The 25,748-nt window shown below is 45.4% G+C and overlaps 1 protein-coding gene across 9 annotated transcripts in view; it reads left to right on the forward strand.

Moving 5' to 3' along the window:
• The first annotated feature begins 253 nt into the window (after nt 1-253).
• The window catches only part of LOC135898583 (GTP-binding protein Rhes-like), a 354,348-nt gene continuing 328,853 nt past the window's right edge, over nt 254-25,748 (forward strand). For all 9 annotated transcript variants that reach the window (XM_070523651.1, XM_070523652.1, XM_070523655.1 and 6 more), the window contains exon 1: nt 254-515. The gene's annotated coding sequence lies outside the window, so the exon portion shown is untranslated. The remainder of the gene's footprint in view (nt 516-25,748) is intronic.

The raw sequence follows: 25,748 nt of genomic DNA on the forward strand, positions 1-25,748 counted from the left end.
AAAGTCAGAGTGCCAGAAAACGCAGGAAAAGGAACCTATTCTAGCTCGAGATTAGCGTGCGACAAAGGGGCGACTTCCGACTGACGTTACCGAAACGTAAAGCCACTCAATAAAAATAAGAAGTAGCGCCATCCTTCGAAGGGTGCCGCTGTCTTCCTCCCCTGCACTTTCCATCAACGCTCAGCCCTCCCATTGGCCGAACGCCGTCACGTGCTCTCTCACGCTTCCTTCTTGCTTGTATTTTTTTTTTTGCTTTTGCCGTAATGGCGGTGTCAAAGATAGCGAACGGAGTACGCAGGCGCCATGTTTCGCGCCTCCTTCGTCCTTTCGTAGCGTAGTTCGCTCTTTACGATGCCGGGTTGCTGTGCCCTCCGGTGCAGCACAGGTGCAAGCGACGGCAAGCGACTATTCCGTATTCCATCTGCCAAGCGAGACGCGACATGGAGGAAATGTCTGGCTTCAAAGAATCGGCCCGGGCTGATTTCAACCCGACGCAATGGTCCCGGCTCTGTGAGGTAAGCGGGCGGTCATTCGCTCGTCACTAATCTAATATGCTGCCATCTCTTTTACGCGGCTTCGTTAGCTTTTCGCTTTGCAAAGTGTCGCACGTTAGCGCGCTGCGTTCATTTGCAGCTTTCGTGCCCGACTTCAGTCATGTCGTCTTCAAACGCACGTGCTTTAATTTTTCGACTCAGTCATGCATTCCGTGGCGTTGTCTTTCCCGGCTTGAATGTATGCGAACCGCACCTTTTGAGTGTACCGCCGCACGTTACCAAGTGGTGACGGCAAGCAGGCAAACAGTTGTGCTGACGACGTTCCGGTCATTACAAACCGTTATCGCTCTTAAGCGACTTATTCATCCGCGTCAAACCGTTATGAACCGCGACCAAATGTACTCGGGCGGCGGCACCAGTGCGCGGATCGTACCTTGAAAGCGATCTGCAATGTCGTCAAAGAGTGCCGACCGCTGATATAGCTTCGCGCTTTGTGTTCTCGCTGCTTGTTTAGCTTTGAAGAGAGAATAGGTCCAAGAATTTGGTATCCTCGGAAACCTTGTGACTTTACGAACACGACGACATAATATTTTAGTAGTGTTCGGCAAGGTTTCCGCACGATAACATTGCCCTGGACTTGGGGTGCCACCCATCAAGCTCCTAATCCCCTATCCCCTTTTCACCAATTCAATAAAGGAATTCTGTCTCTCTCTCTTTGAAAAGAGACGCGCGGAGAGCGTCTGCTTGTTCAGCACCGCGTAGGGGAAACCAACGTCAGAGGAGGAGGAGGAGGCACTAATTTTATTTCGTTTAGGGTTTTTAGCGAAGCGCCATTCGCAGCGTCGCATCGGTCGCACACGAAGCTAACATGGCGAGTGCCCCTTGTGTGTAGAACAGCGAGCGTGTTATCACCCTAAATGTCGAGAAACGGTACCGTCGAGACAGCCTTTGCCAGACTCAGTTGGTCGATGAGCGCTCATCCTACGATGTACCGTCCCCTTTCTGCTTACAAAACTGCCAGGATTGTGTCATCGCTGTTTGTTATGTCTCGGTCAGTGGGTGATCAGGCAAAGGTTCCAACAGGAAAACGGTGTCTATGGCCCGAAGCCTACGGGCTTCTGGTTACATCAAGAATCAATGGTTAGCGCGCACAGCACGACATTATAAGCACTTGTGCGCACATGCGCAGTAACAGTGGTCTGCTGGTGCGCTATCGCCGACACAACACTATTCAAGCGAGCTTTAGCCAGTAACAATATCACACTGTCGCATTGCAGAACCTTAACAGTCGACCAGGCTAGCTATGACGATAAGGGGAAAATGTTCCTCAGGATTCTAACCTGTTCTTAGAGTTAGCTGCAGTGACCCGTAGCATCACTCAAAGCGTCAGCTTTCCACTCTAAATCTACAAAGAACGCCAGTTTACAAGCGGGTTCTCGTGAAGCTCACCGTCAGAGTGACAAATTGACTTCTGCAAGTGCAATAAAAGCGCAAACGCAGCCAGAAACAACAACAACAACAAAAAAAGACTGCGCCCATTCGCACACTTCGCGCTAAATTTTCTGCCAAGCACTTTCTTCTACTTTGATGTCTCTTTGACAGCTCTTTGCGATCGTTTCACGCAGTAGTAGCTTTCTAGTCCTTAAAGGAGTGCCTAATGACGATATAAACTTGGCAGTAATAGAGCGATTAGATTTCAGTGGTTCTGTCACCATTTTTCACGCGGGGGCAGCCCGACGTTCTCTGCTGATGCAAATGACACGTGGTCTTGCCTAGCCTATTGGCGAGGTGCGTTCGTAACTGAGCACGCAACCAGCCTTTGAACATAAGTTTTCTCTCCCGAGGCGACGATGGGGGCGAAATGCGAAAAACACCCGTGTACTTAGATTTAGGTGCACGTTTGTTCCACAAATTATTTCACAGTCCGCTCAATCAAGCACCGTATATCATCCCACCGGCACGCATATGCCCCCGTACGTCCCATCCTTACTCAATCGCACGCGCACGTGCTCGCACCACTACTTTTGCAGCCTCATTTTTTCTTCGCACAGCAGTGGACTGGAATGGCCTTCCGCGGAACATTGCAGCCATCACGTGTTCTTCATCTTTTGCGGACAACTTGACTACATTTGTTTCTCATGAAGATCACTCTCTGTAACCTTGATTTGTAAACCCACCCCTTATGTAATACCCCCAAACCGGGGTCTTTAAGGTAATAAAGTGATGTGATGATGTGATGTTAAAGAACCCCAGGTGGTCAAATTTTCCGGAGTCCCTCACTACGGCGTGCCTCATAATCAGAAAGTGGTTTTGGCACGTGAAACCCCATATATTATTATTCTCCCGAGGCGAACAGAATCCTGCAGACCTGCAGATAGCAGGAAAATTGAAATAATCTGGGCACCTGCGCACGCCTCCCTCGCTGGGAACGAGGCGGACCACGAGTATGCACGAGGACTTGCATTCCGAGCTGGTGGGCTAGCCGAAGGCTTCACGGGGCAGGACCGCTTAGTGTGTCACAGAGAGATCACACAACACTACAGACTAGGGCACGTTAAATATCCTCCGGCTGATATATCCTTAGACAAGGGCCAGGCCTCCACTAGGCGTCGCCTGCAAACCAACTCGTTTCCATGCCCGGTGTCATGCAGCCTCTACTACCCGGGTCAGTAATCCAGCCAGTGTAAGCTATGTAAAGCCAGGGCTAATCTTAATCATATTCTGTGGGAATGCCCACAGGCTCCCTCTGAGGGAAGAATAACGTCTTTAGAACAATGAGAGACCTTATTACTGAGCTCCGATCCGGAGACTCAACTGAAGACCGTCCGACTGGCGGAAACCGCCTCTAGGGTCCAAGGACTCCTGGCCGTCATCTGGGTGCACGTCTGTTGGACAAATAAAGTTTTACAATCAAATCCAATCTCGCGCAACGGTTGTGTCGTTGCCAGCATCAGCTAGGTGGTTTGTTCAGCGATGGCGCTGTGCCACGTTTTTTACGTCACCTGGTTTGACGGTAGCAGGGTGTGTTCACCGGTGTAGTGGCCTGGGCATCTCTTGCAAGGACGTGTCGTTTCTCCTTGCCTAAGCCCGGAGGCAGGCTGTACTTTTCAAATAATGATTATTCATAATCAAATTTAAAGCCATCGAAGGACTACCGTCGATATCAGTGCTAGCATCAGATGGCATAGGAACAGTATTGCTGAATACTATTATACAATGCAGATCAATAATACTTGCCCTCATTTTCCGATAGTCCGTTGACGCCACTAAGGTCCCGGAAGATTGGAAAGTCGCGCACTTGATTCGTATTTACATATTATAAAGCAGCTAGGTGACAAAAATAACACGACAAACTACAGGTCCATATGGATAATATCAGTCGTACGCAAATTATTCGAACGCACTAGATAAGGGACAAAATGTTATCTTCTAATCAGCATTGGTTTCAGAGAGCGCGATCATGAGAATCACAATCTTTCCAAGTATCTTATGACATTCATCGTAACTTGCCAGACCTTGTACAAGCGGATGCAATATTCATTGGAATTGTGAAAGCTCTCGGCCACGTGGTTCGCAAGCGTTTGATTTATAAAATCAACTAATAAGCAATCAAACAAGGGCTCGTAACAGGAATCAAGAAAACTTACGGCAGAGACGTCAAGCCATTCTCATAAATAATGATTTCGCGGAGATGCAGCATGTTGATTCTAGGCTTCCGCGGGGCTCACTCTTGGGAGCAATCTTGTTTTTACTATACATTTAAACGACATAAGATCAAAGATTCAACTTTTTGCAGATGTCGGCAGTATTTATTGCCAAGTTCCTAACAGAAACAATTGCAGTCAGGTGCAGAACGACTTACAACAGTTAGCACAGTGGTGCCAAGACTGGTAGGTGAGGGTAATACTGACACAAAAAAATTTCATGCGATTTACTGCCCGCGCAGCAAAATGTTATCTTACACTTGCAAAATATATCGTGTGCCCGTCCGACCTGGGCGATCGCTTATACCCTTATGCAGGGGCGTAGCCAGGGGGGGGGGGGGGGGGGGCTTATGGGGCTTGAGCCCTCCACGAAACTTCTCGCGCTGTCCATGCACCGCCGACCAAAGCAACCCCCGGCGCAGAAAATCATTCTGGATTTTGTCTAGAACGTATTTTTCATGCTCGAAAAGCCATCTCACCGCAAAAATTGCGAACTCGGGCTGGATTTCGCGGCAACGCTCATGCACCGGGAGTCACATAACGCAAGCAGCCCCATCCGAGCACTAAGTTTCAAGGACGTTTTGATGGCGAACAGGCTCGCCGCGGCATCTCGCGGAGGCTGCGGAATTTACACTCATAAGTTCTCAAATCAAAAGGTCTCATAAACTTTTGATCTGAAAGGTGCATTGACATTTCCAAACGTGTGCTTTAGATTTTCAATTGCCTAACTTTGTAAGTTTAATGTTCCCATAAATATTTGACGCCAAAGGTGCATTAACTTTTCCAAAGTCGCACATCGGACCATACAACGAGACTAGCCAAATCAACGCGCTATCAGACAAGTTGACATAGCCCGCAGCGAGGCCCGATGAGACGAAGCGTTGTGGTGGTTCATTCGTGCCGTCATGTCACATAAAAAACATCAATTTTTTTTCACCGGAGCCAAAGCATCCAGTGAAGGCACTAAAGCCAGCCAAGGTAACTACGTTCTTATTTATTTTTTGTATTATGACTTTTAATCGCGAAGACCACGTTGAGCCTCTTCAATTTTGTTGTTCTCGCTCCCCTATCCGGGGGCTGCCAGAGCCAGCCAGAGCGCATGCGTTTTTCTCGTGTTGCCCCGACCACCGCGCGGCGCACTTCTGTGCGCCTTCGGTTTTCTCTGGCCGAGTGCATTTTCACCTGGCAGAGTTTTTGGACGCTTTCTAGCTAGCAGACGAGAAAAATAAACAATGGTCGCTCGCCATCATCAATGTGGGGACTCGACGGATTGCACCGCGTTCGCTTGAGCGCAACCTCTCCAGAAAGTCTTGTCTCGCCAGTGCAGGATACTGAGCAGTATTCACATGGTTCTTGGTGAACCAAGCGTCTCGTGTTTTCTTCGATATTCCTTTAATAGCCACATTAGTTGCCCAAAGTAGGCATTCGATTGCCACCAACATACTTTCCTTTGCGTATTTTTTTCCGTTACGGTTCCCCCGCCCCACAAAAGGAAAAAAAAATGTTGCAGTGCAGCGAGTTGTCGCATGGTGAAAGTTCTATTTTGTTACCTATATTGTTACTTCTTTTGCGGAAAGTTATGGACCATGGGACGCTTCAGCTGCCGGATGCTGATTATATTATTGCGATAGCAATTATATGGAGACTCTAGGTGCATTCCTGCCGTCGCCGTCACCCTCACATTCCGCATAAAGTCTAAGAGCGATAACATCGTGACCGCGCGCCGCATGCTGTTAGTGCAAGTGAAAGCCTGTGTGTTGGGGGGGGGGGGGGGGAAATGGGTGAGCCGATGATGGTGGCTCAGTCTTGTGTGCGCAAAGAAGAAAAGCGGGGAGCAAGCGCGCCGCGCCTTCCGTCGCGCGTGATACATCGGGGGGAGTGGATGGAATTGGGTTGGGATCTAGGATTCTGTGAATCTGTGATTGCGCAACATGTTTATTTGCCTTGTTTGACACATTATATACCATGACTTTTTCTTAGATACGTAGATTTATTGGAAACTTATACGTATGTTTAGATATCTTGTTGCGAGGTTTTGTTTATACGTGCAGTGAACTTTGTTTCCAGTGGCAATTTTTTGCCCTTTATCAAGCTGTATCTTAGCATTTGTATATTACATTGTATCTTCGCATTTTTAGTGTACGAGGGCGAGTCAAGTGAAACTGAGCCTACCCACCCCGCGCAATGATGGTTCTGTTCATTATCTGCAAGGCCTTCGCGTACCACGCAGGCATCTCTCATTTACAAAAGTGGTACGCAGGTGTGAGCACAAATGCTCTTTAATGCACTCATAAACTTGGCTGAACATGGTTGCGTGACGTAATGGACGCTCCAGAAGTTGAGCAGCGTGGTGCCGTGAGCTTTTTGACAGCTGAAGGTGTTTCCCGAAAAGAAATTACTCATCGTATGGCTGCCGTGTAGATTGAACATTGCATTTCATTGGCCACTGTGAAGCGTGTGAGCAGACGGTTCAAAGAAGGACGTGAAAGTTGCAAAGACGATCCCAGACTGGGACAAAGCCATAGTGCAATCACCCCTAACAAAATTGCAAAGGTTGATGAGCTGATGACACAAGAACGGAGGATAAGCATCGATGAACTGACAGAGCGTGTGAACATCAGTCACGGTTCGGTTCACCGTCACCGTTGACGCCATAATTCATGAACATCTCGGTTACCGGCTCTTGTGTGCGCAATGGATGCCCAAGATTTTGAATCTTCACCAGAATACGGAGAAGTTCGGCGCTGCCTTTACTCATCTGATCCGGTATTACAATAAGGGTGACGATTTCTTGTCTGCAAGTGTGTTCGAGGACGAACCATGGCGCCACGACTACGAGCCTGAAACACGACGGCAAAGCTTACAATGGAAACACTTGAATTCACCACCCCCCAAAGAAAGCAAAGGCCGCCATTTCCGCCGGAAAGCTGTTGTTGACTTTTATTTTTCTATCGTCAGGGGCCATTACTGATAGAATTTACTGAAACTTGAGAGTCTATCACTTGTTTACGATATTGTCAAACGCCGGATCGCCTGCGTGTCGCAGTCAAGAACAAACTACGTGAAAAATTGACGAATGGGTTCATCTTGTTCTACGACAATGCCCATCTCTAAGCCGCTGATGTGGTTAATATAAAACTGACGAAGTTCAAGTGGGAAGTGCTGCAATATCCGCCATACAACTCAGATCTGTCGCCTTGCGACTTCGACATTTTGGGGCAACCGAAAAAACAGCTCATGGGAACCAGATTCGTCTCGGACGATGACGTGAAAGTCAGTTGCAGACGTTTTGAAGCAGCAACCCAAGGAGCTTTATGAGACGGGAATTACGCGACTCGTTAGTCAATGAGAGAAATGTCTAAATGTCTAAATGGTCATGGAGGCTACTTTAAATAAAGTGCCCCGTTTGTCATATATTTGCATGGGCTGACCTTCATTTGACTCGCCCTCGTATACTCTGCGGAACTCCTGCTTCTGATACGTGCTCTCTGCTGCTAGTATAATTTCGGTGCAATTACTCACGATACACGACCGGTGTTAGATTTTTCTGCGTAATACAGTGGGACAAATGGCAGCGTCATTGAGATTTTTTACTGGCCGTTGCATATGTACAAGGATGTAAACAAGGACCTTGAATGACAAAGTTTAATTGAAATATTTGTCCACAACTTCTTCATTTCATGGCCTTTACATTTTTCATATCAGCGACATGCACTGCTTTGCTCATTTCGAACTGATGTTCTAAAGTTCATGTGATATTTTGTTTATTATTAAATAGACAAAAACATGGAAGCATTGACATCAGCTATGTTGGGCACGATTTTTGGCACATACGAATATAATATTTTATGAAAAAATACGTATTTTACTGGTATTGACGGTGCGTAGCGTTCAAGAATTCGTTTGCAGCATCTTTGGCAATGGCAATGAGGTTATTATTCATGTATTTGATCCCTAGGCAAATTATTTAAGAGGAAGCTTAGCTTGGGCGCAACTCCGACGCGGCCTATTCAGATACCTGTAAAACGCAGAAACGCTTTTCTGAGATAACTCCTGAATCGCTTTTAATGAAATTTGTTGCATTTGAGAGAGGAAAGTAAATTCTAGTGTCTGTTGGAAGCGGAATTTCGATTTAGGGCCGGAACCTTGTTTAAAATATTTTGAAAACTTCGAAAAAAATATAGGACGAAGTTTACAAATTAAGAGCTCTGCATCAAGAACAGATATCGCGGTTCTGTACACGGCACCCACTACACCATTCAAAGCGGACAAACAGGATATGTCTATTTGTATCTTACATGAATTGGTTGGGTTATGTACAAGGGTTCTGCAAGAGCCGTATTTCCATAATACTTAATTTTTTTAGACTCATGCGTAACTTATCAATTTTGTCCGCTGTAGCCGTACTATTATGTGCAATTCACGGCATTGTGATATCAATTTTCATTGCTGATTTACAGATTTAAAAACTTAATTGTTTCGTTTTCTGAAACTTTCCGATTTGTGCCACTTTTCAATAAAATATTGACGACATAAATCGAAAATTCGAAACAAACAGGTACTAGAATTTAAGTTTTTCTTTTAAATGCAACAAATATAATCAAATTTGGTGTAGTGGTTGCCGAGAAAAACGAATTTTCCTTCTACGTGTATTTAGATAGGAGCATCCGACCTAATTTTTCCTCTTAGGAGGAGGCCGAGCTGCAATGTGAGCCCCCCCCCCCCCCCCCCCCCCGAACGAAATTTCTGGCTACGCCACTGCCCTTATGTGTCCCTCTGAGAACTGATATTCCGTAGAACGTCCACATTTTATCCACAATTATCGTCCACAATTATCGTCCACAATTATCGTCCACAATTATCGTCCACAATTATCGTTTGGGAATACGAGAATTCGTACACTGTTACGCTCTGAAGAAGTACGTCGCCAGCAATTCCGCAGCAAAGTGGCAGTCGGGTATAATTGCAAGGCCTGCTCTTAACATAACACTCTATGCAGTTGCCGTAGCTACATCGATGTATTTTATTAACTGTTTGTAAGTCAAAGTTATTCGTGGCAGTGCTAAAGGAAGCTGCCTGCAGTGTTTTCAAACATTGTTCGTGCCTTTTATCTAAGTGCCTCCTCTTGTTTTGCGGAAGAACTGCGAAAGAAGCCCTTTTGGGTTCTGATCTAAGAAAAACGGCGCAGGAAGAATGCTCCAGCGAAAGCCAGCCCGCCCAACGCATATTGGACAAGTTTCAGGTATTCGCTAGCACTACTACGACGCTGCGGGAACACCAACTTTTTAAAGCGTAGGCATTATTTGGCAACTACCCCAGGAAAATTTATCTGCCATGTGGATAGTACAATGCCTTGTATCTGCAGAGAAATGTGTAATTACGGAGTGATAAGATATATTCGTTGTAATGGTGTACATGTAGATGACTGGTAGGTTTATAAGCGTAGAGGAACAACTGAAATGAAAGAAAATAATGATCAGAGAGGTGGAAAAGCGGTGCTAGTGGTTCGTTCAATAAAAGTTAGGAATGAACTGAAAGTATGTTGGTTATGCCAAACCAGGCGCAACCATACGACGGTAACGAACACTCGGTTGCGCAGGGCACTAAATGCGTCGGCCGTTACATGACACCAAAAGCATCTGGTATACCAGACAAGCGCTGTTTCTTGCACTCCCAACATGCCCAACCACGGTTTGGTGTTGCAGACGACAGTGCTTCGTACAGTCTATGTGGTCCACTTTTCAAACTACGTCTGTTACATCGGCGAACCATCTACTTTTGCATACGTGCACGTACGCGTGAAGCCTTGCTTGAGTGCGTACCACGTTTGCTTAATTTTCATAGGCGCACGGGTACGTGGCGAGTGCTTTTCGAGCAAATGCGCCAGAAGGTGGCCCGTCTACGGCGTCTGCTCATCCGGATCTCTCCGTTGTTCGTCTGCTCGTATTATACTACTCACTCTGTGCTTTTACGACTCCATCCAACATAACTGCAACTCAACGTTTATGAAAAAAAAAACATGCTTTCTGATACTTTACTGCGTATATCTGCGGTTGTTCATGTTTACTTGAGCGCAAGCATTCTGATGCATGCTTACAAACAACGCCGCCCGCAACAGTTGTTGATTTTCACGAAAAGCAACCGACGTTAAAGGAGGCCGTTTTCTATTCACTTATTCATGCATCCGCGCCTTTCAGTAAATCCGGATACAAGGAAGTGCCTTCTCCGGAGTTCAGTGACCCGAGGATCTCTGCTACCAGGGTGAAAATGCGCCCGTAACGAACACAACAAAGGGTCGGGAATGATGCAGAGGTCGTTAGGGATAGAAGCGAGGAAATGTATAGCACAACGAAGAAAGAACAAGAAGGAGGCAGAAATACGGAGAGGGAATGAGACATGGCAAGAGGGAACCAGGCATTCAGCTTCGGACCCTCAACTGTGCCTTCCATTGTGCGCTCTCAGCAGGGATTCGGAAGCGGCCTGTCGCGCTTCGGAAAGCTCTGCAGGGAAGCAGCTGCTTTCAGAAGCGTTCGTACCACACTTCAGAGCAGAGCTTTGATGTAGCAAATCCGGATATAGTATACCGCTTGTTACGTTATACATACACCCTGCCTTCTATATCTTGTGGTTCAGTGAAATAACATAAAAGCAATGATACCAAGTGGACATTGAAGAAGTTAACTGTTTCTTTAATCTAGACGTGGCAATAATTCTGAGTCAGATAAAGAGGCGATAAAATTCGCACTACGAGCAACGGAAAAGGGAAATGAAAGTGGAAGAAAGGACTACTTGTTGCTTATAGTAGTCTAACACAAATATTAATATAAATATGAAATAAGCCGATCAAGCTCTTGATCACCGAAAGGAACGACTTAGAATGCTAGAACTGAAACCGGCGAATGAATGAAGTTTGTCGACTTATTACGAATGCTGAGACCTAAAAAAGTGTTGTTTGACATGTCTGACTCGAATTAAGTCATAAAATAAAGCATTGATGGAGCATACAATGCACTTAGGATACAGGCATACGAATTAAAGACGGGATTTCTAGGTTCCCGTTGTACTTGCGTTTCTGTCTGTTACGCCTCCCTCCTCCCCCCCCCCCTTTTCTTGCAATGAATTACAACCAACTTCGGCCCATTTCTGTCGTTAGCCGTTAATTCGATACGGACAGTAAGGTCGGGCGCTGCTAGCAATTGGCTGTCACGAAAAACATAATGTTAATGTTATCGCCACTCCAATGTCTTGAATATGACTGTCTTCAATATAGTTAAAGTGCTCCGTAATTATGACTATCAAATAAAGGAATCTATTATAGCAACTGCACTCTCATACTAAGTATAACATGAGTGGTCGCTATCTCTTGTATTCAGCAAAAGTGGACGCAAATGATGGCACTTCCGGTCTAATTGTTGCTTATTAGATGTCTGTCACATTGAATTAGGTACGATTCGTACCACTGTTATCTGCCCGCTGCTGTCGATCACACGCACATACACTCTGTGCAACGTTAGTGCTGAGAAAAGCGCACCATAATCAAGGGTCCCTTGCAGAAAGGAATGAATGAATGTTCCAACAAAGTGTTTTCATGAAATTCAACTACCACTGCACTATTGGCGTCACTCTACCGAATACTTTGCTGCACGAATGCTGGAACGCCCTTCCTTCTATTCGCGGCAGTGTAGGCAGTGTCACTCGAAGCTGTCCACAATAACCGACCGGAGAGCTCACGCTGCGCGGCTGAGCGAAGAATCGCGTCGCCATCACGTGACGCCATTAGCAAGGTTTGCGCTCCCGACCACGTAGCACCCATCTAGAGAGAGTGGTTGGTGGCTGCTGCGAGAAAAGTAGGGGGGGGGGGGGGGGGGTCTACCGCCGTGATGCGTTGCCACAAATGGCTCGCGTTTACGAGAACGCGCGGGAACGATTCCGACCAGATGTGGAGGAGGAGGAAACTGAGCCTGAAGAAAACAACATAAACCACCAAGAATGGGGACTGGTACCTTGCAAAAAGCCACTGCACCAGATAAGAGGCAAGACAGAATCGCTGTGGTTGGCGGAAGGGAAAAGTGTTTCCGCGTATGTGACCGAAACATGCGCAAGCCAAAAGGAAACCGCAAGTGAAGAGGAAGGAGACGGTGGTAGTGGGAGGCTGGCTAAGTGATTGCTAGCTCCACTGACTGTTTGAGTTCATTATTGTTTCATAGGCTTCACTTGGTTAAGCTTATGTAGCGCATGGATAGCACTGGGGCTACGGGAAACGCCCTTGTACACGGTCCAGATTCGTCTTCACCACAGAACATTCTTTAAGGAACGTTCATGGTTAATACGTGCACATCTTTCGATCTAACCTACTAGAACGCAGCCGCAACGGTGAGGTATCAAACTGTGGACCTCGTGCAAAACAGCAAAGCGCCACAGCTACTGGGAATGGTCTCTGTTAGTGCTCCAAGAAGGAGGAGGATAAGGGTGTGCCGAAGAAGGTCAAGGGTAGCCCTGGTTAGCCGAGCGTTAAGGTTAGAAAGAAGAGGACAACCGCTGCCAGAAAGGACGAACACGTAACAGAAGCAATATTTACCGCGTACGTGTCCACAAGTGTTCGCGAGAAAAAAGGCAAGCGTGTATGAGAAAAGCGAGCATCATTGGCGAAGCTAGAAATAGAGAGACGGAAGTGAGTGCATTGGCCAGGAAAAAGGAAGTTACGATTGAAAAACAGTGTCTAATTGTAGATGGCGTTACGCCTTTATGTAGGTATCTGGAATAAGGTCTGAAGAAAACGTGCGGCTGCAGAGATGATGTGCTGTAGGTATGCTGCAGTTAGAGGATACATAGGATGAATAGCTGGAAAAAGAGCTTTAATTACGCAAAATAATTGAATTGTCGGACAGAGAATACGCTGCGGGAAGATGTAACGTCTACAACGCTGTTTGCCAAGCGCTGTCTGAAGAACTTGGGTCGCTGAGTATGCGGCAAGATCTACGTGTGTGCTGTTTCTTCAACGAGAAATCCTTCACGACGACAATGGTCGCCATAGATGCGGGCCTGGGTAGGCATTGCGGCCCGAGGAGTGTCTTTAACGCCCACTTGGAGTACGGCGCACATTCCACTTTCTCGATGCCTTTGACTATTCCGGTGCCTTTTTCTATTTACTTTTTTGGTGGCGTCTTGGGTCACTGAGTATGTGCCAGTCGGAGTGTGCCGCCCCTGAATGAAAGTATTTGACGCGCACTTCGGTATCCGCCATTGGGAGTGTGCCACTCTAAAGTGACAAGTAGATGGCTTAAATTTCTCTGACACCGAGCGCAATTGTGCCAACGTCACACGGCTTCCTCAGGTACAGCAACCTGACCCTTCAGAAGGCTGCGCCAGAAAAGCACTGTACATGTCCCGCTTTTTCAAAAAACTTCTTTCACGCCAACGCCTTATAGCGAGCTGCACCATGAATTCATTAGGTATTTCAATTTAATTTTCAATTTTTTTCCCATCTTACAATACAGATGGAGGGGCTGCAGAAAAAAGCTACACCGGGGCAGCTTGACAAGTCTACAAACCTAAAGTTCAGCAGGGCGGCAGTACTGGAACTTGTACGAAAAGCAAACAAACAGATAAGTATATCAAGTAATCACTAAAGTATACACGAAACAGCAATACGTGCACACAAGTAAACTCAAGCCATGTTATTTAAACACATAGTATGACGCTCCTCGCGCGAACAAGAAAACAAATCAAAATTATTGAGACTATAACCATTAAGAAGAGATGGAAGAATATAGTGAAGGCATTCTTGTCCAAGTTTGCGCGGCTCTTCAATGAACCCCTCTCCAACGTGGGTCACGGAGTATTTGCCACGGCGCGCAGGCTTCGCGGTGGCGCCACTAGGTGGCGCCGGGTTTTCTTAAAGAATCGCGAAAGTTGCGTTCCGCTGCAGTACACGCCTCACACAAAACTCGTTGACACGGTGGCAATACATTGTGCCGCTATATTGGTTGAACGTTCACACATTGCCGTCAGCAGTCATTGTGAGATCGGGTCTGATGAATATTCTACTAATATATATATATATATATATATATATATATATATATATATATATATATATATATATATATATATATCAGCTCAGAAGGCACAAGCGACGATAAAGACACCGCTTAACGTGTACTGCTGGACGGAATTTGTCGGCGGCTCCGCACTTGCAATTTGCCGTCTGCTGAAACCTGCTGCCACTGCCAGTGTAATGTAACAGCGCTCTATCAAGATGCATCGCAGATGAGTAAGCGTCATAGAACTCGGCGGCGTAGTTTGGCCGTGGAGCATAGCTGCAGAGACTCATGTCTAGGTCGTGCTTTTAAAAGATAAAATATGCGTGTTGCCTCGCATGGTCTCTGAAATGGCGTGAATAGTAAATAGCTAGTAGAGGGAAACCGATGAAAGGTGAATCCAGTCAGCCGCGAACAAGAACATTAGTAAGAAAGTATCGAGCCTTAATTTCCACCGCACTTCAAAAAAACTGCGCGTCCTGAAAACAGCGATGGCGGTTCCCAACTTTGTTTTGCTGCGTATGAGTGGAAATACAAAGTTTCAGTATGTTACCTAGAGGAAATTCTGGCGCTGCTGCGCTGTGTATGTATGGGAATGCCGGCATATTGTGACTTCGGATTGGCATCGTTCTCGTAGAGGCAGGCAAGCACGGTTCCGTCTGCCACATTGATTAACTTTCTACTAAAACAGCATGTAAAAAGCTGTTTTACCTTTATTCCTACACAAAAACATGTTTTGTTTAACTATGAGAACTCGTTATTGCGCGTACAAATATATGAAACGCGAAACGTATCAGCGGGCCGCTAAAGTTGGAGGATAGATGACAAGATTCGTGCTCGCTTTGAAAAAGTTTGCCGTCTGTTCTTGCTTTCCTTAGATTGGTTATGCATTGTAGATAAGTAAACTTCGCTGGAAGATGTAGCATGAGTGAATGGAAACATTTTATGAATACGTTACTTTAAGAAAGCGTTATTTGTGTAGCCATATCCGCGTTTTAGACGAAGCCTCTTACAACACCAGCCAACACAAGCCTCGCAGACACATATACCGCCATTCCCATGATGGCACACCGCCCCTTAGGAAACTCGAAGGCGGTGGAGCCAGATTTCCCTCTAGGTGTTATAGTGAGAAACTCTATGAAAGGAATCAAATCATCACGCTCTTTCCATTTTCGTTCGGCCAGTTTTTATTTGGTAAACAAACGGGTTTTCCGGATAGCAAGGGAAATAATAAACAGTAGGTCCAAATGTAGCTATTCTGTATTCCGTAAATGGTCTTGAGCTTGTTGTGTGTTGGCTACACTGAATCGCTAGGACATTTGTGTTTGCTCAACATACATGGAACACACATGGCGTTGCAGAGCCTTCTTTTTGGGCCGCTGAGGAAATACATTGCATAAGTGAAAAAAAAAAGATGCGAGTAGTTTCCCAGTAAGAAATATGTCCGCAGGTTCTGAGAAGGACAGATGGAGGTTTCCGGAGTGTCCAGTGTGAGCATGCAATATAAATGACGCACTCCCTCGTGCTACAAGACAACTCACAACAAAGACCGTAACACCTTATCCCCCCCCCCCTTTTTTTTTCTTTCCTCCAGTCTACATATTCCTTGCGGGCCTACAACATGATTTAAGTGTCTTTGCCTGGTAGTTATTCATGAACAAACGACCTACTTTTCTCTCCGTTGCTTCCCGGTCATCTAGTCCAGTTGGATGCATAAGCAGCCATAACGAAGGCTGGCCCTGTAGGTACAGCTACCATACATTCCCGAGCAGACGACTGAAGTCTGTGGGTCATATTATTAACCCCAGTATACTCGGTTATCAAAGAAATGCCCAGTGATTTGAAAGCGCTTCCTCGCAAAAAAAAATGTTTTTTTCTGCATTCCCTAAGCTCAATTGTTGTTTCCTAAAAAAAAAAGACTCAGAACAGCTTGCGACGATGTCTTTAAGCAAGTGACTATTAGTTTCTTGCTGAGCGAAAGTGACGACGAGGACAGAGCAGACAGCCAACTATCTTTCTTCTCCATTCTGCAGCTTGACCCAAATAAATGAAGTGAGATCGCCGGAGACCGGTTCCCATGGCGACGGTGCTCGAAGTGGTCTGTTTTCTGCATCTGTCGGGAACTCCGGGCTACAATCCTAATCCGTTCACCCCCAGGAAGTGGGTCGCTCCTAGTTTGTAGTCAATGGGATGGGACAATGAAACGCTGGAGGGTGTGCTACGGACTTGATCACTTTGCACCACTTCCTTTTTCTGTTATGTCAGCTACCCAAAGTTTCCTTTCAGTTATGCGCCAAGTTACCACTTGTGCGCCACAACTGCTTTTGTGTATTTCATTTAGAGTGATGCATGCACCCTTTGTAGTTTGCTCACAAGATTGCATAATCATGTGGCTTCCAGATTCTGAAGCGAAATTGCTGCTCCTCTAGAGCTATTAATTTGGGAAGCAGAGATATACAGGCTCCAGCAGTAAAACAACCAGCATTTTACGGCGCCGACTCTGGCTAATTGCACGGACAGCCTCAAGCAGACGACGGGGTTTTGGGTGATCGGTATTGCCGTCTGCTTGGTTAGCACTGACCACTTGTTTACCAGACTCTTAGTTACCGAGTGTGAAACTTCACCGTGACTGGGTCAAACTGCTACGACCTGGTCGCGGCAGTAAGTGTAACTATAAGCGCTACTTCGTAGGTTTTCGTGTGAGTACAGTTACCGGAAGGGACAATTGCGCTGTTATTACCTTGTGCAAGGCGGAAAACAACATTATATTTCTGGCAACGTAACTCGAACAGGTGGTGCTAAAAGTGGAGCTGCCTTATGGCAACTCTAATTGGCGAAGAATCTTGTGTTTTATAATACTGTTCTTTTCTGCCCTCGTCCGCTATTCCTGGTTATCTTCCTCCCCATTTACGTGACGGCTTCTCTTGTGTTGATCCGGGCATTTCACGCCACTTCCCTGCTGGCCTGCGCAAAATTATTGTCGCTGTAAGAGTTGGGCCTACGCAAGGGCACCAGATGCTGCCTTCAATTCCGCTATAAACTATGTTGAAAACTCTTCAAATTAACTAAACAGCCCTTCCGATAAAAGGATCCGCCATTGGTAGCTTAGTAGCAATGGTATTTCCCTGCTAAGCACGAGTCTATGGGAACAAACCCAAGCATTAGGGGCCTCATTTTGATAGCGAAGAAATGCAATAATTTCAGTGTATTGCACATTTGGTGCATGTTAAAATATAGGTGGCCAAAATTGATCCGGAGTCGCCCACTACGGAAAGCCTCATAATTATTCCGTGGTGTTGGCAAATCAAAGAAAAGGATTTTTTTAGACTAAAATTCGCTCAGCCGGAGGAGCTGGCTCTTGCAATTTCTGTCTTAATCAGTAGCTAGCCACCTTACGCTAACTGTCCACGTTATTGAGCATGATGAAATGGTTAGCCCTTAGCCTTGAGTTGAGTTCCTTTAATGCACTTTTCATCAGCATGGTTGTTCTCCTTAAAAATTGATTGCCTGAAGAACAGTAGATCACTTTATGTAAAAATAATCACTTGCTTTTTCGGATTCTCCTTTCGGAGACGCGAATTCACTCATGTGAAATTTTAAAGCGCAGAAAGCAAGGCAATGCAAATAAGGAATTCAGATCTGTTCGCTGGTAAGGAAGTAAGCTGATCTTTTCGTTTCTCGCTAAATATGCACAGCTGGCGATGTTGGATTTCTTGAGATTTGTTTAGCATTTTCCTCTTACCAACACGTTTTTATTTGGTAACACGCAAGGCTATCGAGGACCCTGTTGCTGTTTATTAGCCTATATTACTATTTATTTCAGATTCATGAATATAATACACAATAATCGGTCAGTACGTCAAGCATTCAGTACATCGGTAAAATACTTCGTATCTTGGGGAAAACTGCCCATAGTTAGTTTATTCTTATCGTTGGCATGCAACGTCTTTGGGTGGCGGCTTATGGCGGCTGGAATCCAAGAAAGTAAAAAGAAAAGAAATGCCGATCCCATGCGTTGTGACCGCCGGATTCAGCGAATTTCTTATTACTTGCATTTTCTGTCTTAATCAGTAGCTAGCCACCTTACGCTAACTGTCCACGTTATTCAGCATGATCAAAGGGTTAGCCCTTAGCCTTGAGTTGAGTTCCTTTAAAGTACCTTTCATCAACATGGTTGTTCTCCTTAAAAATATATTGCCTGAAGAACAGTAGATCACTTTATGTAAAAAAGGATGTAAAAAGGATTAGTGTTTGTGAAGAACGCTGCTCCTGCTTATCGATAATTTGCATGTAGCGATTGCACGACGCAGTCGGGACATGTTTTCACTGGGAACTGCTCCACTCCACACAAAGTTGCTGCCCTCTGTTATGCCCATCCCACACATACCACCGAGGGAATGACGACAAAGAAACGACTAAGATGGCATGATGATGACTGTATGACGGCTACGGCATGATGACAATAAGTTGACGAGATCGCTATCATTCCCCAAAATGCCGACAATGGAATGCAGCCACAGCGCCATGACGACTGCATGAAGACAAGGCAGTGATGACGTGGCATAACAACGGCGTGATGAAGGTGATGATGTGGCCACGGTACACTCTAGAAAAAGCTTACAACCTTTGGGGTGTATACCTGCCAGAAAACAAATAATCGTCATCTGCCTTGCTTGCGTTTCCTTTCTTGAAAACGCCGCGCCCCCCACTTTCCTGTGGGGAATGCTGTGTCATGCTGATAACGCACATGCCGTTCGTTACTGTGAAGTACCGGGCTCGCAGCCTTAAAGAAAGGAGATGCGGAAAAGACAGATGGCGTTTATGGTTGTGTGACAAGATACGGCTCAAAGGGTGTAAACTATTCTTAGAGGGTAGCATTACGACCGCGGGGTTGAAGACGCTCGAGTGATGTCAGTGCTGGGGTGACGACTTCGTGATGGCAACGCGATGTTCATGCTGGAATGTTGGCGTTGCTATGACGAGGAAGGCATGACGAAAACTGCGTGATGGAAAATTTAAATTAAATTATGGGGTTTTGCGTGCCAAAACCACTTTCTGATTATGAGGCACGCCGTAGGGGAGGACTCCGGAAATTTCGACCACCTGGGGTTCTTTAACGTGCACCTAATCCTAAGCACACGGGTGTTTTCGCATTTTGCCCCCATCGAAATGCGGCAGCCGTGGCCGGGATTCCATCCCGCGACCTCGTGCTCAGCAGCCCAACACCATAGCCACTGAGCAACCACGGCGGGTAAAACTGCGTGATGGTGGGAATGTTAGAGCGGCAATTTCAACAATGGCGTGACAAGAAGTCGATGATGCTTAGGTTATTACAATGGCATGATGACGGCGACTGCGTGAACAAAGTGGGAAGAGGAGGCCAAAGTGACTGAAATTGTGCGGCGGTGATGGCACGGCGACCATGTTCATCAATGCGACACAAAAAAAAAATTCATGCAGAAACTCCTCTGCGATTTATCTCAAAACAAGCGTAAGCATGTGCTTCTAATGGCCTGCTTTTCGTTCTCGTATGCGACTGTGTTTGGTATAATGGTGACAAATACCGCGAAAGTCGTATGGAGAAATGGAGATGCGCGGTCGGAACGCCGGGATGGTAAATAGGTCGGCATAAGACGACCGCGTCATGTTGCCAGTAGCGTCGCTATCGGGTAGCATGAGCCCCTTTCTTCTCTTGTTGTTGGTGTAGCTCTTGGTCGCCATCGTCGTCCATTAACTCCTGCTGTTGTTTTTCGCTCGTCGAAGATGTCAGCCTGAGTTGTTTCTGTCGCAACCTGTGATGCCACTGACGCTCTGTATGTTTGCTACGGTTGCGAAACGCGATAGACAAGTGGCCTCCACGCCGTATTTTTTTATTGCGGATGGACAGCGCAGTGACTAAGGTACCTGACTTTCAATCAAGAAGTCGCAGGTTCCAAACTCATTGTTGCTAATTTATGTTTGCAACCGTACAATTTGTTTCTGGTTCGTTGATTTCTTTTTTAATAATACATTTTCTTTATGCAGGGAAAACACGTGGCAGCGACGGTTTTCCTCAGTGAGTAGACATAGAAATGATTACGCTTTTAATAACTATGCGACAAGTACAGCGGCTCGACCACGATGCCATGATGACATTGGTATTACGATGGCGGAATGAGGAGAATGGTGTGACGAAGATAATGACTGAGCTGGAAGAATTGCGATGACATTGCGATAGCAGGAAGACGTTGCTAAAATGATTAGAATGTTATGGTGACGGCAGCATAGTGACATTGGTATAAATGTGATTGAAGGACAATAACAGTATGAAGATGACAGCGTGGAGATTATGAGACTATGAAGGTGGAATGACGAATACGTAGTGATGACGCAGAGTGACGACAACGGTGTTTCAACCGATGAATGACGACAATGGATTGATGATCGTGCATTAACTGCGACAACCGATGTCGGTGGAATGATCCTGACGGTTTGACGGCGACTCTGTGACGATGACGTAGTGATCACAATGGCATGGCGAGAATATAATGTGGAGGACAGACTGACGCTGATGAAATGACGATGAGGGTATGACGATTAGGGCTCAAAGATGGCGGTGTGGTGAAAGAGTTGTGACGCACAGTGGCAGCGACAGAGGGAACGGTGGGAGGATGACGATTACCATTTAAGCAAAGAAATGTTGACAATAGCGTGAAGATAACAACATGGCAACGTCGTTATGACAGCAATGCAGTGACAACAATGGCATGAGAATGAGTAATGACAACGGAGATGTGACGACGGTGTGACGAAGTTTACGAAGGAGCTGGAGGGTAGACGACCGCAAAACGTTGACGTTGTGACGAAGGCAATTACCAAGCTGAAATGATGACAACGGCATTGCGACAATACGGTAATGGTGATAAGGAGGAGGAGTAGATTTTAATGAAGAGAAAGGAGAAGAGGTCGGCCTGGAGAGCGTGTCTCTAGCCTGCTACTCCTCACTGGGGAAAAGGGAAGTGGGAAATACAGGGAAAGGCAGGTGGCGGGTCATTATGTTATGGTACAATGAGATACTATATACACGTTGTCCAATATGCAGATGCGCACTGTAGACGCAATGCACGTAATGCACAATGCAATGATTGTACATCATTTTATTTTATTTTCAGCGACAGCGATAACCTGTCGACCATCGTTTGGTAATGGCTGTCGTATGACGCTTCAGCGCATTTTTATTCTACTGGGAATTTCCTTTTCACGATCAAGGTCCCCTCTGAGTAATTGGCCTAGATAAATGAGCTCCTGCACATATTCTGTGGCTGACTGCCGATGATGAATTAGCGTTCGCTTGCCAGCCAATTCAACATTTACTTCGTCTAGTACATCCAAACCTATTTTTTCACTTTCTCGGCTAAGCTCCTCAATAACTGTGTTACAATTTGTCCCCAGTGTTGTGGCAAACAGGACAATGTCATTTGCAACGCGCAGGTTGCTGAGGTTTTCACCATTTATCATCACTGCTTATCCTTCCTAGTGTGACAGCTTGACCCCTTCTTAAAGCATGCACTAACCAGCATAGGAGAGATTGTATATTTTTTCCCTCGACCCTTTCTTGATAGCCAGTTTGCTACTTTTCTTGCGAAGAATTAAAGTGGCTGTGGAGTTTTCGTATGGATTTCCTAAAATATTCGCTTATGCGTCTTGTGCTTCTTGGTTAGGCAATGCCTCCCTTAGTGTTGGCATCTATGCTGACTCAAATGCCTTTTCACAACACATGAAAGCTATATTTGGTTAGTTTACACGGCAGATGTTTTTAAATCACCTGATTGACGATTTGCAAAGTATATTTAGCGCAAGCAAACAAGGACGAAAGGAAGACTGCAGCACAATGCGCATTGTGGTGTGGTCTCCCTTCTGTCCTTGTTCAGTGGCGTTATATATGCTTTTCAAGTCGGTTTACCAACACGCCCGACAAATGGCAATGCTTATTCATGGCATGGATTAGATTTAGTGTAGAATACACTTTCCTAAAGCCAACCTGTTCTCTTGGTACCTTGAGGTCAACCGTCACCCTCGTTCTGTTGCATATTACTTCAATGTATGTGCTATAATATGCGTGGAGTAAGTCCCTCAAATCGCCCTGTAATTCTTCCATTCTTTAGCGTCCTCCCCCTTATAGATTAGTGTAATGTTAGCATTCTTCCTACTCTCTGGTACACTTGAAGTCAAAAAGCGTTGTGTATAAATTTAAGGGTCCCAAGCTTTCAGTCATAATGCACTCTCTATGGTTGAATGAATGACCTGCTATTTCATTTTTTTGCTGCTAATTTTCTCGCAGACATGTCTTGCAACGCCCTTCTAGACCCATCGCTAGTTACAGGTGGAGTTTCTGCATCCTGTTTCTCATTATTTCTGATCAAGGTTGCGTGGCTGCTGCGATTACTCTACATATCAGTCAAAAATTCGTCTCATGCCTTTACGATATCGTCGAAATTTCTGACCATATTACCGTGCTTGTCTTTCACTGGCTTATTAAAATTTCATTTGTATTGAAGTTCAGCCTATACCAGTATATAGGTTGTAATTATCCAACAAAAAAATGGCCGCATGATTCTGGACCTGCTCAAATGCAGCAGCATCTACATGTTTCTTCTCTTGAGAGTTTCTCTTGTAGCTGCCATTTTCGGAATGAATTCTCTAATTAGCCAAACTTCACATCTTGTAGCCGTTTCAAACTTTCTGAAAGGAAGAAACTTTTTCGCAGACTTCCGCACAGTGACTGCGCTGGTTAGCAAAATTTGTCTCCGTGGCCTACGCGTTGCCGCCAGACTACTCTTCTCCTTCCTTTTAATCTGTCAAGTTGGCGAGCAACCAGCTGTCGCTGAAAAAAACTTACGAGACATACCAAATCGTTTCAGTGTTGTTCTCACGGTTCCTTGCTTATTGTAAACTGCGGGTCCCCTTTAGTCTCTAAACACCTCTTTCTGCCGTTCTAATGACCGAATGTTCTTCCCATCGTCTTCTATCCTCGCCCCCTCCGCCTGCCCCCCACCCGATTTATATAATTTCAGAATCCATTTTGTCGAATTTAGCCTCAGCTAGGCCTTTCAGCTTTTCCCGAAGCGGCTTCTTCCGGATTCTGCAACCTAAACAATAACACCAGGGTTGCCAACAATAGGCCGAAATCAATTTGGCTGGCTGCCGGTGCGACGGCGCTGCTTTCTGCAGTTGTCTTATTTGCATAAACTTGAAACGCAGTGGCACAGGTCTATAGGAAGTGCCGACATAATGGCACAAACCAAAAGAAAGGCCTGTAAACTTGAAGAAAATTCTGTAACGAACCAGCGAGCAGACCAAGGGAACATTTCGAGCTGAAAGATTTTTTATTCGCCAGTAGGTTGCGAACTAAACAATAGTACTAATTATCTTCTTGAATGCCGGAGCACGGAACTGTATTAATGTGGAGTAAAAGATTGGCAATTTAGTAATTTATACAACGGAAACTTGCGAAAAACTCCCACTGCCTGAATAAGCTTTTGTACCATCATCGTCAGCAGCAGCCTGGTTACGCCCACTGAAAGGGAAAGGCCTCTCCCATACTTCTCCAACTACCCCGGTCATGTACTATTTGTGGCCATATTGTCCCTGCAAACTTCTTAATCTCGCCCGCCCACCTAACGTTCTGGCGCCCCCTGCTACGGTTCCCTTCCCTAGGAATCCACTCTGTAACCCTTAATGACCATCGGTTATTTTCCCTCCTTATTACATGTCCTGCCCATGCCCATTTCTTTTTCTTGATTTCAACTAAGATGCCATTACTTCACGTTTGTTCCCTCACCCAACCTTCTCTTTTCTTATCCCTTAACGCAACACCCATCATTCTTCTTTCCATAGCTCGTTGCGTCGTCCTCAATTTGAGTAGAACCCTTTTCGTAAGCCTCCAAGTTTCTGCCGCGTACGTGAGTACTGGTAAGACAAAGCTGTTATACACTTTTCTCTTGAGGGGTAATGGCAACCTGCTGTTCATGATCTGATCTTAACCAAATGCACCCCAGCCCATTCTTATTTTCTGATTATTTCAATCTCATCATCCGGATCCGCGAACACTACCTACCCCAAGTAGATGTATTCCCTTACCACTTCCAGTGCCTCGCTACATATCTTAAGCTGCTGTTCTCTTCCGATACTATTAAACATTACTTTAGTTTTCTGCAGATTATTTTTAGATCCACCTTTCTGCTTTGCCTCTCCAGGTCAGTGAACATGCAATGCAATTGGTCTCCTGAGTTATTAAGCAAGGCAATATCATCAGCGAATCGCAAGTTACTAAGGTATTCTCCGTTAACTCTTATCCCCAATTCTTCTCACTCCAGGTCTCTGAATACCTCCTGTAAACACGCTGTGAATAGCATTGGAGAGGTCGTATCTTCCTGCCTGACGCCTATCTTTATTGGGATTTTGTTGTTTTGTTTATGGACGACTATGGTGGCTGTAGAGCCACTGTAGATATTTTCAGCATTTTTACATATGGCTCGTCTGCACCTTGATTTCGTAATGCCTCTATGACTGCTGAGGTTTCGACTGAATCAAACGCTTTCTCGTAATCGATGAAAGCTATATATAAGGGTTGGTTATATTCCGCACATTTCTCTATCACCTGGTACCTATCACCTGGCTTTTGGTACCACTGTACGCTGAATGCATGCAGCGGTGCTTTAGCCTCTACAAATTTCATTTATTTGTATTCTAGACAGTCATTAACTCCTGTAAACTACTATCTGAGGGGTGGTAGCAGTGTGTAAAAAGGGGCAGCAAAGAGTCAAAATTTTACATATCTTGAGCACAAGTGGCATACACGTGCAACCTCTTGCAAAAACGGTTGCTAGGACATTATGCAAATACGAGGCTTAATTATCAAGGCTAAAGCAGACATTATTGACGTAAAAGGGAGACACACCGGGACTACAGTAATAATGAGTTTTTTCACTGAATAAGAATAAGCAAATGGAAAGGCTCCCAGTATATTTTATTTCTAACTCATAAAGGGATAACAATATATTTTATGCCTTTACAAGGTGACGCGTCCTGATGTGTACGCAGGTTTGGTATTGTTGCATTTCGACTCATGACGCCCATCAATCTTTTCACAGAAAAACACACTCAAATAAAAACACATTTCTTTGCCTTATTGATGGCGACGACGCTCTTGCACAAAGCATCCACTATTGACGAACGCCATTATTTCTAAAAAACCAAATGCCCTTTTCAACTACTTCAAGCTTACCAGTTTATTACGGATATAAACAGCCCAACGTTTACGCAGAACGCAGGCAAGGAAGACACAGAAGCGCTTGAACTCACAACTAAATGATTCTGTAAAAGCTACTGAAGAGTTATCACAGTGCAAGAATAAAAAATTCCAGCAGACCTCAGAAATTCATCCTTTCGCACAAGCCACACTGTTTGCTTCCATCGTGTGTCTGCACCAACTCACCCAAATATCTGCTCTTACCAATGTTTGAATTATT

Source organism: Dermacentor albipictus, chromosome 8, assembly GCF_038994185.2.
Source record: "Dermacentor albipictus isolate Rhodes 1998 colony chromosome 8, USDA_Dalb.pri_finalv2, whole genome shotgun sequence".
Classification (NCBI taxonomy): domain Eukaryota; kingdom Metazoa; phylum Arthropoda; class Arachnida; order Ixodida; family Ixodidae; genus Dermacentor; species Dermacentor albipictus.